Consider the following 13,821-nt stretch of genomic DNA (forward strand, 5'->3'; position numbering starts at 1 on the left):
TTCTACGCATTTTATAAATGAGGTAACTGAGGCTCAGAGAGGTTAAATAGAGTGCCCAAGGCAAATTACTTTGCATCTTTGTCTCAGTTTGTCCATTTCTAGAATGGAGATAATTATACCTAAACCTTCGGTGCCTCTTGAAAAATAAGAGATCACCTAAGCTTTCTGACCGGCAGAGTGTGTTTTCCAAAGATGGCCACACCAATATGCATCCCATCCCACATGCTCTTCCTACAATGTGACATCAACGCTCCTCCATCAAGAGGGGCATCTGTGTCCTTCAACACTGGCAGAGCTCTGTAACCACCTTGCCAATAGAATGTGGTAGAAGTGACACTGTGTGATTTCCAAAGCTAAGTCATAAACAGCGATACAGCTTTCACTGAGCACCCTCTCCCAGGACACCTCCCTTGGAGCCAGCCACTGTATCATGGGGAAGCCATGAGGTCACATGGAGGTGTTCCAGCTGACAGCCCCAGTTCGCCTCTCAGCCAACAACCAGCATCCCCCACCGACATGAGTGAAGGAGCCTACCGATGATGCCAGCCCCAGCCTTCAAGTCCCCCAGCTGCGGCCACAGACATCATGGAGCAGAGACCAGCTACCCACTCTGTGCACTCTCTGAATTCCCCATCCACAAAACCCACGAGCAAATTAAATGGTTGTTTTATGCCACTATATTTTGAGGGAATTTGTTAGGCAGTCCCAGTAACTAGAATATATTGTAAGTGATTTAAAAGGGAAACTTACTGTTGCTAGTGATTGTGGTAGAACTGAACCAGTGGGGATGAAAAAGCCTGAAATGACTATATGGAGTGGTATAGGGGAGCTTTAGAAATGCCCTCTATATTCTTATATCAGGTTGCTCACCAGTGCACAAATGGAATAGAAGTAGAGTTATAAGTGGGATTTTCATTTATTGAGCAGTTACTATGGGCCAGGGCATGAGCCACATCCCAATGCAAATACATATACATATACAGATGCATGTATACATATGTGTAGACACACACTGCGCACATGCATGTACATATTTGCACACACACATACATGTGTACGCATATACAGGTGTACACACTTTCACATACATATACACATATATGCACACATATGCATATACATGCATGCACATGTTTACAGATGTATATGCATATGCACGTGTACAAAATGTACATGTGCATGTGCACACAATGTACATATGCACGCGCATACACATATACACATACGCACATGTCCATAAACCTATACATACACACACATGCATATACATACACATATACATGCATATGCATACACAAATATATATACATTCCTCTCAGCAGTCCTCACAAAAGGCCTCGTTTCTATGCTTTGCCCAAGGTCACTCCCCTGTCACATGATGTGATGGAGCCTGACGTGAACCTGTGCTTGCTGACCCCACAGCTCATGCCTGCTCCTCCGTGACTCCCTTAAGCATAGTTTTCAAGAGGACCAATGTTCCTTTACAACGTCTGCCTCAGCTGCTTTACAAGCCCCCCTCTTCAGTCTATAGCCCTTTCTGGATTGTGCATCCATTTATTTATTTAAACCCTTTTGAATCAATATCTATTCTCCGCCACCACTTGGGATAATAAGTCCCATAAATCAAATTGGCAACCATGTCCTGAGCCCGTGCTGAGCCCGTGCCGCTGGCAGTGGGAATGAGTGGCCCTCAGTCCTCGCTGAGCCATTCGCTCACACACTTGAGGACCTACCGTGCAGAGACTCTGAATATGTCACTCTACTGCCGTGGGTCCCCGTGGGGAAGGGAAGATGGATTTTTAAAACTGCAAAAAGGCACAATGGAAAAATAAAATGACATATTTTCGGGGAGAGAGTAATAAAAGACAGAGAAAATCACGGTGAACGATTTTTCACTGGAGTTGAGAAGACAATGGATAAAAACAGGACAATTAAATGTCCATATTTGAATTAAATGGCAAGACTGGACCTGAGGAGGAGCAGGACAGGGCTGCTCCCTCCGAGTGAAGGGAAGCCTCCCACCATTCTCGTTTCACTCTTTCAGCCGCACTTTTCCTTCCCCTCATGTTTCTTACTTAGGGACAAGGTATTTTAGCCTGCTATATTGTTAACATAATTGTAAGCAGCTTGAAATCCTCTTTGAAACAAGGAAGAGCATAAATAAATAAAAAGCACTGCTATCCATCTGCGCAGTAAGGTCGTTTCCTCATGCTTTTTCCTTACTGCAACATCATCCAAGCTCACCGTGGAAAAGCTGTAGGATAGAGAAGTGCAGGAGGAGGATAGAGCACAATGATGACCCCACCACCTGGAGAGAATTTGTTGGTCAGGGCGCATGTGTGTCCTTCCAGACACTCCTAAAAGGATTCATGCAATTCTCTGCCTCCAGAGGGCACATTCCTGGGTCCCCACCTGCTAGTGAGCTCTTCCCCTTCCCTGGGATTCAGTCCTGGGGTCCTCCCCTCACTTCTATTCCCTTAGCCACTCTCCTCGACTCCTGGGCCAGGTCGGGGCTGTGGTTTAACATGCTCGGAACACATGTATGCAGCTCCTTCCCTCCCTGTCCTTGTGATGCTCTGTTTCTTCTTGTGCCTATTCCCCATTCACTGGTCTTCCCGCTGGAGTGTATAAGCTCTCTGAGATCCGGGGCCAGAGCTGTTCTTACCACTGTCGCATCACTAGATAAACAGAGAATCGGGGTTTTGCTGCTGTTTGTGGTTTCGTCAGAAGAAAATCTTTTGCATTTTCAAAAAACCTTCACCATCTTAACCAGTTTAAGTGTACAATTTGAAAGTGCTAACGATATTGACATTGTTGTGCCCCAGGTCTCCAGAACTTGGTCGTCTTGCAAAACTGAAACTCTATAACCCATTACACAACGACTCCCCATTTCTCCCTCCTCCTTGGCAACCGCTATCTACTTTGTGTTCCTCTGAGTCTAACTACTTTAGATTCCTCGTATAAATAGAATCATACCAAAGCTGTCCCGTTGTGTCAGGCTATTTCACTTCACATAATGTACTCAAGGTTCATCCGTGTTGTAGCATTTGACCAGAAAAGAAACTCTTGCTCCTTAACGTAACAGAATATTGTACTTGTTTTCCCATTCCAAAAAACACTTTTTAAAAGCTTGTACAGTACACATTTTATATGGGTGAGCCGTAGTATATTCCATGGACGCCATGTTGTTGGATATAGAGGAATGGTGCTTGTTGGCTTGTTAGTTTAGTGGAGCTCAGGTCACACTCTGCTGGTAGGTGGACCTGCTCCACCCACCCCTACCCTCACTTGCACCCGTCATTGTTCTGGAACTGATAGGTCTGGGAGAGTTTGGATCTATTAGAACACAATATGGGGACCAGAACCTGGGGATAAAGGTGAGAGAGCCATAGAAGTGGAAGATGGCAGCGGGTTTCAATTTCCTAGCCCAGGACAGACCTGATTTGAGCACTGGGGGTGGTGGGGAGAGACAAGATAGGGGAAGTAGATGCAGGCTGATGGAGCTCTTTTCATACCATAGTCCATGGGCCTCGGACTCTGGGGTGATGAGAACCAAGGGCTCCCAGTGATGCTGTGGTCCTGGGCAGTAGCCCCCTCCTAAGTGCGTGTTCGTGGCAAGTCAACGGCATGTGATCAGGAGTGAACAAGAAGTCCCCACCCTGGACATGTTTGACTCTGGCAAGATTCAGGGCCCCAAATGCATTAACTATTCTTAGTGGTGCTTGTCAGAATGGGGTCCAAGGACTGAACGATATTCCCTCTCCCGTCCCCTTCCGACTCCCTGCATGGTGGGGGCTTCGAAGCTGCAAAGAGAATATTCCCACCGTTTTGCTGAGTCATAGAACGTCCCTCCAAGGGCCCGTAGAGATCATGTAGGTCAACAGCTTCCTGTGTGTAAGGCTTTCTATTCACAAATTAACAGAGGGAAGTGGTAGAGAATCTGAGAAGCACAGAAAAGAAGAAATCAAGTCCAACATCCCAAGGAAACCACTGTCAAAGTATTGATGCTTAGATTATATTCTAAAGACAAATGCAAATGCTTTTTAAAAATAAATTTAGGAATGTTCTGTATGATTTTAAGTATGTCCTTCTTATTTTAAATAGAAACACATTCCCATTAAGGTGATATTATTTTGCAACATAATGCTTCATGTCTGTGATAGTTCATTTTACTGATGTGCCGTAACATGTGTACTTTCCAATTAGGAGACATTTAGACTATTTTCAAGGTTTTGTTATTATTAACTCTCCTCCAGTGACAACCTTCGAACATCAGTCTTTGTTCACCTCTCCGATTCTTTTCTTCCAATAGATTTCTAAAAGCAGGGATCACAGTCAAAGATTATGAGCCTTTTAAAGGCTTTAACCCCTTCTCTTTTCCTGGAATCATAGGATTCACTTTGCCCAGAAGTATAGGATCCAATAACATGTGAACTTCCCTTCTGCCGGTGAGCTGTCTGAGCTCAGAGAGGTGAAGTGACTTACCCAAAACCACACAGCTTTGATGGTGCAGGGATTGGAAGTCAGACATTTCTCTACAGCCTCTCATGAGTATCAGAATGTAGTCTGGAGCCCATGTCCACTGACTCCCAGGCAGTGTTCTTACCATACTCCTTCTGAAGATTATTTCTCTACCCATAACTAGGGTTCTCAATTCCTATGCACTAACATGTGACAGGCACTGTGCTAAGTACTTGGAACACAGCATCTCATTTGATCCTGTGATCTATGAAGTAAGTACTATGATTGCCCTCATTTTATAGATGGGCACACTAAAGCAGAGCAGGTGCTGGCCTGCTGGCCACTCCCCCGACTTTCTTTTCGCTACTCCACAGCCTCCTCCAGGGGGCCCCCGGGAAGTCTCTCCCTATGGCCTCTCCTCCGCCTGGGGAGGGGCCGGGCATTGCCTTCTTGAAGCTCCTGGCCACGCCTCAGCCAGTGACTCAGTCTGAGCCAGGACCCTGGGAGGAAGCCACCGCTTGCTCTTGAGGCTGGCTCTTGGTCTGCCAGCCCAGGGCGCTGGCCGCAGCAGCTGCTTCCTTTAAAATTAAAAAAAAAAAATTTTTTTAAAGATTTATTTATTTTTGAGAGACAGAGCCGAGCAGGGGAAGGGTGGAGAGAGAGGGAGACACAGAATCCGAAGCAGGTTCCAGGCTCTGAGCTGGCAGCACAGAGCCCGACACGGGGTTCGAACCCATGAACCATGAGATCATCACCTGAGCTGAAGTCGGACGTGTCACCGACCGAGCCACCCAGGCGCCCCATCTGCAGACATTTGAAAAGAGACACTGCAGAAAAGGGCTTTTTAATTTCCCTTGTGGCACGTTAATAAATATGTATGTTTGTCATCCACAAGCAATAAGATTGCTCGCACAAAGCTCAAGGGGTTAACCAGATAGATTTGAAGTGCGCCTGCTCTCAGGGGACACTACCTCCCAGAAGACCCTGTCTCCAAAGAGCAAACTGTAACGGCCTCTGGGGCTACTTTTTTACAATTCACAAGTTACTGAGTGCCTTCTTGCTAGGCTCTGTACATACCTCATTATGTTGGTTTCCTGGTGTTGCTGTAACGAATTGCCACACACTGGGCGGCTTCAAGCAATAGAAATGTATTGTCTCATACTTCTGGAGGCCACAAGTCTGAAATCAAGAGGCTGCCTACACAGCTCTAGGGGAGGGTCCTTCCTTGCCTCTCACAGCTTTTGGAGGTCCCGGGCATTCCTTGGCTTGTGGTCGTGTCACTCCAATCTCTGCAACTATCTTCACTGGATCTTCTCCTCTTCTGTCTTACAAAGACAGTCGTCGTTGGTTTTTGAGCACACCCAGGTAATCCAGGATGATCTCAAAATCCTTAATTATGTCTGCAAAGACCTTTTTCGTCTAATAAGACCACATTCACATGGTCCAAGGATTTGGACACGGACAAATCTTTTTTCCAGGGCTGGCAGGAGGGGGGTGGGTGTTGGGGCACCATTGAAGCCACTACGCCCATCTTCTTTAATCTGGGTAACAACCCTGAGAGGCAGGAGAATTATCAAGGATGGATTAACAGCTGTGGCAATCCCAAGATTTTATTGGTTTTTCCCAACAACAGTGCATTTCCATTTGCGGGGAGTCCAGAATGTATGCTTCTGGTTGGGCGGCTCCCCTCTAGGTGGTTGTTCGTGGAATCAGGCTCCTTCATCTTATGGCTCCACTGTTTTGTGGCCTTGAGGTGACCCCAGAATTATCTAGCCAATAGACTAGAAGGAGGGAATGGGTGCAGAGAGAAGATGAGGGTGATTGGTACTTAACCACCTGGCCTACAAGTGACATGCACCGCTTATCTTCACCTTCCATTTGTGAGGACTAGTCACATGGTGTCACCCAGGTGCAAGGGAGCCTGGGAAATGTAGTCCTGGATAAAATGCCACTTCTTAGTATGAATATCACATTATTGGAGTTGGGTAGGATATCAAAATTTCCTGGTCAGCTGGCTGTGATTGTCATAGTATCATTCATTCATGTACTTCTCATTCATATAATTCACTCTTTCACCCAGAAGAGGAATTTGGGGCTTAAGTGATTTGGGGCGCCTGGGTGGTTCAGTCGGTTAAGTGTTCGGCTTCGGCTCAGGTCACAATCTCACTGTCTGTGACTTCCCACTCTGTGTTGGGCTCTGTGCTGATAGCTCAGAGCCTGGAGCCTGCTTCGGATTCTGTGTCTCCCTCTCTTTCTGCTCCTCCCCCAGTCACATTCTGTTTTTCCCTCTCTCTCAAAAATAAATAAACATTAAAAAAAGTTAAAAAATAATAAAAAGAAGGGTTAAGTGATTTGACTAAAGTCACAGAGCATTTAAATCAAAATTCAATCAATGTTTATTAAGGGTCATCTGAATTAGGTGCCCCTCCCTCAGGTAGGCCCGCTCTATCTTTGAACTTTGCACACTGTGTTATCTGTGTGTGTACCAAGAATAACATTGATCAGATTTCTCTACATGGGCCTCCCTGTTGGTTCCCCACTCCAAGCAGTCAGTTCTTTGTCCTCTTCTGTCAGATTCTCCTTCCCTCCCCCTTCCGGTCCCTCTGGAGAATGGGGGGAGAGAGCTGGCTTTAGAGAGGCAGAAGGCAGAGAGGTAACATAGAGCTGAGAGCTGGAAAGGGAGGGGGTGGCTGAAAGAGAGAAAACCCACGTGGACCAAGTGTCCTAGAAAATCTTCTCTGGTTTGACATGTGAGGGGTTTTGGAACAGCTTCAGTTAGGAAAAATTCAGGAACAAAGGAAAAATAGGAACAGTGTAACTGTGAACTATGAGTATTACCTACTTTCATGCATTTAAAGGAAAGCGGTGATTTTCTTTGTAATTTGTTTAAATTCCCTTTGTTTGCGGGACTGCTCTTCTAGACTGCAGCTCCGTTTGGAGAGAATGGGTTCCGGGCAGCATGACCGGAGGGCCCCAGCAGCTTGCACAGCCCCTGCTTACTCCAGTCAGCCCTCTTCACTCTCAAAACCAACCCAGCTTCAACAGTAAATTATGTGTAAACTATGAGTAAATTACTCAAACAGTAAATTTGGTGTTTGAGTGTGTAGGTCCCCCCACAATTCATCTCTAAATGTCCAGGCCTGGGGCACCTGGGTGGCTCAGTCAGTTGAGCATCCGACTTCAGCTCAGGTCATGGTCTCGTGGTCTGTGGGTTCGAGCCCTGCGTCGGGCTCTGTGCTGACAGCTCAGAGCCTGGAGCCTGCCTCGGATTCTGTGCCTCCCTCTCTCTCTGCCCCTTCCTTGCTTGCACTCTGTCTGTCTCTCTCAAAATTAAATAAACATTAAAAAAAATTTTTTTAATGTTCAGGCCTAGCTCAGGCCCTGAAGCACAGTCTGTGCCAAGGGTGGAGTGCAGGAGCCAGGAAGGGCCGAGCTGCGATTTGAGTCCAGGCTTTTACACGCCAAATTTCAGGCTCCTCCTCCTGTGTCAGCTTTGGTTCTGGAGCTCTCTAAACACAGTGGAACAATTAAAAAGTAACAAGGGTGTGGGACTGCCTGCCCTGTGTGGACTGTGAATGCCATAGGGGTTGGGGGGTGGCGGGAGCTACAGATGGCGGCTGAAAACACCAGAAAACAGTTCCCAAGCTTCCTGCTTCAGAGCCTGTGGGAAAGAGGCCAAGTGTCCCAGGGATAGCCCTCCAGAGCCCATCGTCCTGGCCCTGCCTGGAGGGCAGAGCTCAAGTCTCCCCCTGTATCCATGGTAGGCAGACTGATGAGGTCCCAACTCAAAAAGCAACCGTGTCAGAGGGATTTGAATTAGAACTCTACAGAGAAGAAAATTCGGCTCCCATTTTCGCTTTTTAAAATGTGCATTTATTTTTCTTTGCAAATAGCTTAAACACAGTCTTAACATTTTGAAACAAATGATCTTTTAAAAATGATCTGTAATCCCACCACCATTTAATAAACCTAGTCCTTGCATTTTGGAATCTTGTCCTCCAGGATTTTATTTTCCCCCCTTGTAAGTAGTTTTTCTGTGCCTGGTTATACTCATAGGCTTGTGTGTCAGTTATCCACTCCTGTGTAACAAACTACCCCCAAACTGAGCAACAGAGGCTCATAATTCTGCTGTGTGGTCCTTCTCGTCTGATCCGAGCTTGGCTGACCTCAGCTGGGCCCACTCATGTACTCACTTGGCTCTGGAAGGTCTCACTCACGTCCCACGGGTGGCTGGCTATCAGCTGGAGTGACCAGGTGACTCGGGTGACAAGGGGTTTCCTAGCAGACTAGATGAGCCTGCTCTTATGGTGCTGGTTCCAAGAGCAGAAAGCGAACTGGAAGCTGCAAATCCTCTCAAGGTCCAGGCTTGGCCCTCGTGCCATATCACACCACATCCTATTAGTCCCAGCTCGTCCCAAGGCTGGCCCAGATTCGAGAGGGGAAAGAAAGATGGCCTCCTGATAGGGAAATCTACAAAACACTGTGGCCATTTTTGCAATCTACCACTGCAAGGTTTTTATTCTTCTGCCTTTTCATTTATTATTGTATTATCATCATTTTCTCTTGTTAATACAAAGTCTTCATGACATTATTTTTACTGCCTGCATAAGGGTGAGAAGGTAGATAGACTACGGTTTACTCAATTGTCTCCTAAGTGTTGGACATAAGGATTACTTCCAGTTATAAATAAGGCTGCACAGAACATCTTTATGCAGGTAGGTATTTTGGTCATTTTGATTGTTGCCTTGGAATAGTCTCCCAGATAGAGTCAAAAAGGATGAATTGGTTTTTTTGTTTTGTTTTGTTTTTTTAATTTTTTTTTTAAATCTTTTTTTTTTAACGTTTATTTATTTTTGGGACAGAGAGAGACAGAGCATGAATGGGGGAGGGGCAGAGAGAGAGGGAGACACAGAATCGGAAGCAGGCTCCAGGCTCTGAGCCATCAGCCCAGAGCTCGACGCGGGGCTCAAACTCACGGACCGCGAGATCGTGACCTGAGCTGAAGTCGGACGCTTAACCGACTGAGCCACCCAGGTGCCCCAGGATAAATTGTTTTAATGTCCTTGATACATGCTGTCCAGCTGCATTGCAAATATGTGGTGCTTTTTCTCCAACCCCAAGAAGAAGAGAGATTCTCAACACCAGCCTGTATGCAAGTCTCCCTGTGGGCCACCTGGCTTCCCTGGGATCCTCTTGCTTGCTGGTACACCAGGTCAGGAAACTGGAATAAAGCCCAGGCTGGGCAGACCCTTCCTTGGGCCACGTTAGCATCTGGGGTCCATGCCTACAGGTCAGCTTTGTGGTAGACAGCAACTGACTGAGGTCTCTGCAATCTCCTATCTCCTGTCTGTCAAAGCATAGATAATATAACTCCTGGACCAGTGATTCTAACCACCTGTACCACCTGCATCCAAGCTGGGGAGCAGATGGGACCCCAGACGAGCTCTGGTGTTGGGCTGGGTGTGGCAACCCCTCCCATGGCTGTGTATAGAGCCCCTGCTCAGCCATGATTCCAGGTGATCCTCCTGGAAACCCACGAGACTGGCAACACTGAGGTTGCTCCCACCTCCGGATGGAGACTCAGGGCTCATCCATATTTCCCCCCTGGGCTCAACCTCCCAGTGGGGACACCTTCTTCCACTTCCTCAAAACTTATTTGCTTCTTCTGCTATTTCCTCAGTTCCTGTGATTTTAAAACACTAATTGATCAGATAAACGCTTGTGTTTGTAGTTACTATGCTTTCCTCTAAGATAACAGACTTGCAGCTGTGTGGAAACCCTCTGAAACACATGGCATAATCTGGGGGGAATAGTGGATAGCATGATTAGTGAGTTGGTGGAAGAGATATCTGGGGTGTTTTCATGGGAAATCACAGATACATGGGTCTAGATGTTGAAAGAGCTCTCTGGAGTTTGAAGGGACTGGCCTTAAGAGGGGTAGGTTGGAGAGGGGCTGTGTGTACTGTGTGTGAGCTCACTGAGTTAGAGTTCACACACCCCAGTTCCAATCTCCACTCTACCCATTACTAGTCCTGGGAATATGGCCAAGTTTTTTCACCTCTCTGTGCCACAGTTTTCCCATCTGTAAAATAGACGTAATCATCCATAGGAGTGAGTGCGAGGATCTGGGCAATAAACAGCAGGTAGTAATAATTGCACCTCTTGAGTTTTTAAAAAGTGACTCGGACACAAAGAGGAAAGTGGCTTGTCCAAAGCAGCCTTGCCTGGGACTTGTTCAGCGGGACCAGAACCAGCAAGGTGGCCTCCTATCCAAAGAAGCTTCCTCTGTCTCCTCCACAGTATCTTTCCCTATTTCCTGTTCCCAAGCCCCAGCTTGGGAAAGACAGAGGGTTCATTCATCCACTCTCCCCTTTAGGCTCCTTCCTCCTTTTGAAGACTGGGCAACCTTGTAGCCAGAAGCATCCTGACACATAAATGACCCTCCTCCCTGCCTAGAGCTTGATAACACCAGACCTTCTGCACTGGTGAGACCCAAAGCCAGAAAGGAGGGAAAGCCATGTGCCTAAGTCGGTGCCATGATTCTCTAAAGAAAGTGACAGAAGAAGGTCTCAGAGCTGGAGACGCCAAGTAAAACCTCCAAGTGCTGTGGGGCCATTAGCTCACTCACCTGAGCCCAGCACAGTTTTAAATAATTCGTTAACTTTCCAAGACAAAACAGCCCTTGTGGCTCTCCTTTTGCTCAGGAGATATCTGGCCTAAGAAAGAATCAGTTGATGCAATTCTCAGAGAAATATGGAGCCTGGAGATTAATCTGAGGGGCTGAAGCTGGGGGGCAGCCTGGGGTCTCAGGACATGTCTGACAGTCAGTCAATGTGAATGGGAGGAACATTTATAAATCTAAAAAAGGGCAGGACTTTAGAAAGAAAGAGAAAGGAGAATGCTTGCATTGACCGATACCTCTATTTTCCTTTTACTAATGAGTGTAACCAAAAACTTATTTAAAAAAAAAAAATGCCACATTAGAAGTTTGGACAGGTACCATCTCCTTTGAACAGGTGGGAAAGAGAGGTCCAGTGTGTTGATAAGGCCTGCAGCTAACATGTGACAGAGCCAGACCTGAATCTGTACTGTCCAAATCTGGGGCCAGGGCTCTTCCACAATAATACTTTGCTCCATGCCGGGCACTTTGCACACACTTTCCTATACAACCTTCACAACAACTCTGCAGTAGGTACTGTCATTATCCCCATTATACAGATGACAGAGCTGAGGTTTAGCTCTGCAGACAAACTTGCCCTAGGCTAGACAAGATTGTAGCAGGGATTCCGACTTAGTGTGTTTAAGTCCCTTGGTCTTAACCCCCACACCAGATCTCCACGGTCTGCAAGGTGAGATCCGTATGTCCTCCCATGGTCATCAAAACCCTGCATGACCCGGGCCTTTTCAGTGTCCCATTTCTCTACCCCAACATCTCAGCTACCCTAACTATTATTAATTTTGTTCAGCAACCCCCTATGCATCAGGCCTTGGCTTAAAATCTACTTTCTCCAGGAAACATTCCCTGACCACTTCCCAGGTATGAAGAGTACCCGCTAAGCTCTCATAGCACGCACATTTCCCCTGCCATAGCAATGCCTGGCTGGTGCCGAAACTGCTGGTTTCAAGGTCTCCATAATAGACCGTGAGGTCCCAAGGGCAGGAGCCATGGCTGCTTGTTCTGTGTATTTAGCGTTTGGCTGAGTGGTGGTGGGGAAACATGTCCCGAGAACATCCTCCTCCTCTTCCCTGCAGTCCCCCTTAGTAATGGGGTGCCAGGCAGGACACAGTCCTGAGGGAAGGAGGCAGCCCTTCCTTGTATGTGCTCCAGCACCCAGCCCACTTCAGCCTCTCTTTTCCCCTCTTGCCCAGATCTCAAGACGTATTTCCAGGCTGCCTCCCTGATGTCTCCCCGGCCACCCAGCTCTGAGACAGCTCTCTCCTGCATCCCGTGGTGGCCAAAGACTTTTCTGAGGAGCACCAGTCTTGAATAAGATGAGTTCCTTGGCCCAAAGTCCTGGGAAAACCCTGCCTAATAACACATTTCTTTGATTGCCACATATAAACGCTTCGGAAATCAGCACGTGTCTTACACTTGATATACGGCCTATGCGAACATGTTTATTTCCTAGGAAAGTAGTTGTTGCATAAATGATGCACCTTAGAATTGATGACACCTTTGTGATTAAGGAAATGCAGCGTGGGGAGCCTCCTGCAGATTAGGAGAGTAAAAGTCCTAAGACATCCTGAGGTAGGGAAACAAAACTGGCAATGCTTAGCCCACTGCTTCACAAATGAAATCTGACCCCTGAATCTTTTTTAGAAGATGTATTAACGCTTTAGGGAAATACATGCCTACAAAATGCACTTGGAAAGCACTCCCCGTGAGTGAGCCCAGTGACCCCCACCGGTGGCATCTTGTCTAGGTTGGCAGCCCTTCAAAGGTGTGAGTTCTGTTGAACCACAACTTGTTCAGCTGTGTGACCTACGGCAAGTTGCTTAATCATTCTGAGCCTCCATTTTCCCATCTGTAAACTGGGAGAATTACAGCTCCTAGCTTCTGAGGTAGATGAAGGAAGATCATATGAGTAGAGCACGTAGAACAATTCCTGAGAAAGCAAATGCCAGCTGCTCTCATTTTGTCCTTACTGTCATCTCGAAATCCGGCCAATAGTCAATGGTGCACAGGATTAACTGGAGGAGGACACTGGATGATGGAAGGAGATTATGACTGTTGGCTGGAGCAGAAGTGCTTGCAGAAGAGTCCTTGGCCTGTCGGGGCCTTCACGAAACAGGCCAGGCCCACCAGAGGGAGATGCGCTACTTGGGCGTGAGCGCATTTGTTATTCCTCGAATCATCTCCTGGGCTTGGCCAAGAGATCTGCTGGTCCATAATCTGCTCGGCCAAGTGCTGAGTGAGTGAGTTCTTTGTGATGTAACTCAATAGGAGTGAGGATGTGAGTGGAATTATCCTGCATCCTGAACTTGGAGGGTTGAGAACACCCTGTTAGAACCACATTTGTCCCTAGCTGCTCCCCCTGGACCCTGAGATGTGTGTGCCAGACCAGGAGGAAATGGTCCAGGCCAGTGTTTCGGTTTATTTTTGGTCATTCTTATGAGGGCAAATATTTAAAATTGTATTTTAAATATTCTCTGGCTTCTTGAAGAATGTTTTCTTGGCTGTTGCCATAGCCCTGATCAAAAGTCTCAGTGGAAAAGAAAAATAAGCACAGAAAAAGAGAAACAGAATGAAGATTCAGCCTGTGGGTCTCTGAGTGAGTGTGTTGCATAAAAACGAAGGTGATAGGGGAGGGTTCTGAAGACATTTTACCCCAGGAGCATCTGGGCTCCTAAAGGCCATGA

General features: G+C 46.9%; 1 protein-coding gene across 1 annotated transcript in view; it reads left to right on the forward strand.

Annotated features, from left to right (window-relative positions):
- KCNIP1 (potassium voltage-gated channel interacting protein 1) overlaps window positions 1-13,821 on the forward strand; it is a 341,949-nt gene that overhangs the window by 33,762 nt on the left and 294,366 nt on the right. The window lies entirely within an intron of this gene.

The sequence above is a fragment of the Panthera pardus genome, unplaced genomic scaffold, assembly GCF_024362965.1.
Source record: "Panthera pardus isolate Hobbes unplaced genomic scaffold, ASM2436296v1 HiC_scaffold_2, whole genome shotgun sequence".
NCBI lineage: Eukaryota > Metazoa > Chordata > Mammalia > Carnivora > Felidae > Panthera > Panthera pardus.